At 38.3% G+C, this 5,475-nt stretch overlaps 1 long non-coding RNA gene across 1 annotated transcript; it reads right to left on the minus strand.

The window, feature by feature from the left end:
- Positions 1–681: 681 nt before the first annotated feature.
- LOC106698085 lies at positions 682–1,095 on the minus strand. The gene is made up of 2 exons (XR_001349377.1): positions 930–1,095; positions 682–772 (listed from the first exon to the last, which is right to left on the minus strand). It is a non-coding gene; the product is annotated as an uncharacterized LOC106698085 (long non-coding RNA).
- Positions 1,096–5,475: the final 4,380 nt, after the last annotated feature.

Consider the following 5,475-nt stretch of genomic DNA (forward strand, 5'->3'; position numbering starts at 1 on the left):
TAGAAAAAAGAAACCAATTTTCTTTATATCTCAATTAGTTTTAAAATATATGTCCACAAATTCTTTAGTATTCCTCCCAGTAAAATATGAAGCCTAAAGTTCAGCAAAGGGAATATAGTCAATAATATTGTAATAACTATGCACTAGTATGGTACCAGGTGGGTGCTGGAAATATTGGGGAGGAGGTCACTTTATAAATTATATAATTGTCTAATCACTATGCTATACACCTGAAAGTAATAGTATAAAATAATATTAAATGTCAACTGTAGCTGAAAAATAAAATTTTTAAGAAAAAAAAACTATGTAAAGAATATATGTAAACATTTAGGGCACAAGTCTTTTATTCCCAATTTTAACCAGTAGACCATTTTGGAAATGCATGTAACTCTCGCCATTCCTCCATTCCTCTATCAATAAGGAAAGCCTGGTCATGCATTAAACTAAACACAGTGCTGTACACACACACACACACACACACACACACACACACACACACACACACAGGCATGCACCCACATACACAGACACATCACCATGTTTATAAGAAATGCATTATCAAAGGACAAATGTTTATTATAAAGGGAAGGCTAACTTTCTCAGACACATCCTTTATTTTTATTCTTTTTTCTTTAATTCAAATTCATGTTAATCCTTATGATTGATCTCCATGATATCCTGTTTAAATTGTAATTATAGTTGTTTATTCCAAAGAGAGAGAGAGTGAAAGAGGATGGGGGGAGGGGGGGCGGGCTTTCAATCTTGTGATATTCTATAATGTTTTCAGAAGAAAATAAATGATTTAGTCAGATTTCAGCTTATAAACTTATGTTGGTTATATAATTACAAGACCTTCTGTATTAGTTATCTACTGCTGAAAACTAATTACCCTAAAATAACAACCATTTATTATCTCATAGTTTCTGTACCACTTAGCTGGGTGCCTCAAGATCTCTCAGGAGGTGCAGTCAAGCTGTGGGTGTGGCTGCAGTCATCTCAACACTCAACTGAAGTTGGAGAATCCACTTCCACACTCACTCAAGGGGCTCTTGGCAGGAGGCCTCAAAGCCTCTCTGTGGGCCTCTTCACAGGTTGTCTGTGGGCCTCTTCACAGGTTGTCTGAGTATCTTCATGATATAGATGATGATGATGATGATGATGATAGAGAGAAAGAGAGAGGGAGGAAGGAAGGGAAGGGGAAGGAAGGGAAGGGAAGGGAAGGGAAGGGAAGGGAAGGGAAGGGAAGGGAAGGGAAGGGAAGGGAAGGGAAGGGAAGGGAAGGGAAGGGAGAATCCAAGTTAGAAGCCACAGGCTTTTTGTAACCCAACCTCAGAAATGACATCTCATCACTTCTGCTATATTCTATTTGTAAGAAGTGAGTATCTAGGTCCAGACCACAAACAAGGGGAAGGAATTACACAAGGGTGGAAATACTAGGAGATGAGCCCTGGCTGGTTTTGCTCAGTGGATAGAGCGTCAGTCTGTGGACTGGGGGTTCCCGGGTTCCATTCTGGTCAAGGGCACATGCCCCAGTTTCGGGCTTGGTCCCCAGTGGGGGGCATGCGGGAGGCAGTCGATCAATGATTCTCATCATTGATATTTTTATCTCTCTGTCCCTCTCCCTTCCTCTCTGAAATCAATGAAGATATATTTTTTAAAAAAGAAATTCTAGGAGATGTGGATCATTGTAGTGGGGACCTTCAACCTGATCATACTGGCAAACTCTACAAATACAACCTTTTTCAATTTATTTACGTTAATACAATTAATGGCAGGGCACAGACTGGGTAGAAAAATCCATGTCACTGCCATACCCTTGCATCAGTCAATTCTACTTTCCTTCTCCAGGGAAAACAAGTTCTATAACAGTGATGGCGAACCTTTTGAGCTCGGCGTGTCAGGATTTTGAAAAACCCTAACTTAACTCTGGTGCCGTGTCACATATAGAAATTTTTTGATATTTGCAACCATAGTAAAACAAAGACTTATATTTTTGATATTTATTTTATATATTTAAATGCCATTTAACAAAGAAAAATCAACCAAAAAAATGAGTTTGCGTATCACCTCTGACACGCGTGTCATAGGTTCACCATCACTGTTCTATAAGCTTCAAGTTATAGAACTAACTGATTGGTGGAAAGCATTTCAGAGGAAGCTTCCTTTTTTTTTTATAAGAGAACATTGATGCAGACATTCAAAACCAAAGGGAAAAAGTGTAAAAGTTAAATAGTATAGATGATGATACTGGGTAGAGGTTCTAATGTTATTTCTAATGTTACCCATATTAGTGACAATATAAACTCTTTCAATAGTCCTCTAATGTAGTGTAATTCAGATCGAGTAACACTATTCTAATGTAATTCAAAGTGGGAGTGTAAGGTCAATAGTCCTCTAATGTAGTGTAATTCAGATCGAGTAACACTATTCTAATGTAATTCAAAGTGGGAGTGTAAGGTAAGGGAATCTGTGTCATGTATATGTGTGTATACATATGTGTATATATATATTACACATATGCCATTATTATCCAGCTTCTAAGAAAAGTAGTCAGGGGGCTTTGCTTATTGATTTATATATGAATATTAACACAATGCTCCCCATCACTTACTACTTTCATTTTTGCTTTGTTCCTATCCAATTCATAATACAACAGTAGCTGAGAGGAGCTAACTGAGTCTGAGCGGGTGGTGGGATTGTAGGAGGGTTCATAAACAGGTTTCTGGAAGTGAGGTAACAGGCTTGTTCTTCCATACATAGCTTTGTCAACATTCATTTGTAGATGTTCTCTGACAGGCAAGAGGGAATTGCTCTCAATGAGGGAAGTAAAGGCTAATGCCAGTTTTTCAAGTATAAAGGAAAATTTTTTAAATCCCCACCAGCTGTCTAGAAATGTACCACTTGGAGGCACTTATATTCTACAGTTACTAAGAGGAATATTTAAATTGACCAAGTTAGTTTCAGTGTTATTTTAACTTTGTCACACACACCCTATTATATAAACACCATGCTAATGTAAATTATTCACCTTTTAAAGTTACTTCAGAAGTTTTGACTTTTAGCCAAATACCTATTTCTTTATATCAAGAATTCTTTGGGGTTGTAAGTCTGCAACTTAAATGTGCACACATCTTTAAAAGAAAAGTTTATTTTCCATGTAATGCCCATAGAATATTTATTCTGTTTTCTAAGCTGTATTTACATGACAAAGTACTAAAAGAAAGCCAGTGTTGAGGCGAGAAGACACAAGTCCTAAAGCAGCAGGGATACTGGTTTCTTTGAGGTTAGAAAAGTCCCAGCCCTCCCCACTACCAAGGGTGGGTCAAGCTAGGAACAAATTGACCCAAAAGTAAGCCTCAATGTCATTTCTACACCAACTCCCTATAATAATTTACAGTCTGCAATCAAAATAAAATAACCTCTACAAAAATCTGCTTTTTATGATCCAAACTACAAATTAATTCTCTTTTTCATTTCATATTTCATCTGCTTAATTTTTGCTCCACTAAGGTGGAGAAATCACACTCTTCTGCTTATATTCAGATGCACTTAAGCTCTAAATATGTCATGATATTTGGGTTACAGCAACTAAAGGGAATTTTTAAGTTGTCCAAGTTACTTTCAATGTTGTTTTAACTTTGCAAAAATATTTAATGACAATTTTTTAAGTTGCCCATGAAAAATAACATTCTCCATTTTGAAGCCCTGCCACCACCCAAAAAACAATTAGCTTCAGTCCAGAAGGTGTGGATTCATTCATCAAATCAGCACATGATGTTTCTGGATTCTTTTGATGAATTTTTTGCCTGATATTTACTGGTATTTAAAAACATTTTAATGTGTAATTTAACAGGAAATTGATTAACTTTAAAGTCCAATCAAGTCCTAATGGTGGGGCGTATTTTGGTGTGTGTAGGTGTAAGTGTGAGAGCCAGAGGAAGGGAGGGAGAGTGAGAGAGAAAGGGAGAGAGGGAGGGAGAGGGAGAGAGAAAATAGCTGCTTGGAAAAAAAGTCTAGACATCACCTGATACATACTAGGCATACAATAAGTAGTATTTTTCCCACCCTTTCTCTTCCCTAGTAAGAAAACTCACTCCTGTGTGGCATGGAAAATAGGATATTCTAATTATTCAGATTTTCATAGGTTTGCTGCAGCTCATAGTTCAGAAAGTTACCATGTAAGCCAAGTGAATCTCTTGCAAATATTATTTCCATTACATCATGCCCTTACTCAAGGACGTTTAAAGTCTCCAAACCATCCTGCAATTAAAACTCCTCTGCCTATTCCCACACCCCCCATAATCTATTTGTTCTGGAGTGGGTGGAACGTTTTTGTTCAGCTCAATCTCCAACTAATTCCTGAACATTTAGCCTTTTTACAGCTAACTCTATCTCCTTCCAGCTCCTCTTTATCTCAGGCCCTTTGAGCACAGTTTTCCCGTTCCATCCAAATTCCATCTTCCTTTCAAGGACTGGCTTGAAACTTAAAAGTATAAAATGTGTTGATAGTTTTTTCAGGAGAGGGCTTATAGCACTGAGAAGCTAAGTTACAAGTAAATTAATTCCATATTATTATAGGGGATGTTGTTGCAAATGTCTGTCCCATGCCAATTTGTTAAGCCACTGTGTCACTCTGGGTTAGATAACCTTGGCACCAAGAGCATCAGAGGGCACCTAAGTCAACTGTTGAGCATCTCGGTCATAGTCTTTTCACCAACACAACTTTTAACTCCTTCTATTTGGTCTTTTTCCTTCTCAGATATGCATTTATTTGACAGAAATGTACTTAGTCACCAACCTATGCAAGTTATTGCACAAACATGTCCCTACCCTCTGAGAGCTTACTGTTTGCTAGGAAGAGTTTCAGAATAACTATATGAAAGTGTTCTGATGGGCCCTAACTGGTTTGGCTCAGTGGATAGAGCATTGGCTTGAGGACTGAAGTGCCCCAGGTTCGATTCTGGTCAAGGGCATGTACCTTGGTTGCGGGCACATCCCCAGTAGGGAGTGTGGAGGAGGCAGCTGATCAATGTTTCTCTCCCATCGATGTTTCTAACTCTCTATCCCTCTCCCTTCCTCTCTGTAAAAAAAATCAATAAAATATATTTTTTAAAGTGTTCTGATGGGATAGGACAGAGGTTATTAAGTCCAACTCTGAGGTATCTGAGGAGGCTTTGAGGAGTAGGTTGATATGGACTGCGAATGACTGAGGAAATGGGAGAAACAAACATCTCCGCCTAGAGCCATGAAGAAGGTGTGGCTGGAGGGAAGGACTTACAACTGGAGAAGCAGATTAGAGTCAGGTTGGAGAAGGCCTTGAAGGCCACATTCGAGACTTCAGCACTTAGTTGTGATTTTTGTGACAAGGATTAATATGATCAGAATTGTGTTTACAGAACAGAACTCAGGGTCCACTGGGAAAGGGGTAAAACTCATCTGGGAGATGAGTGAGGAGCCTGAGAAAATTACCTTGAT

Source organism: Myotis lucifugus, unplaced genomic scaffold (genome assembly GCF_000147115.1).
Source record: "Myotis lucifugus unplaced genomic scaffold, Myoluc2.0 scaffold_2, whole genome shotgun sequence".
Lineage (NCBI taxonomy): Eukaryota > Metazoa > Chordata > Mammalia > Chiroptera > Vespertilionidae > Myotis > Myotis lucifugus.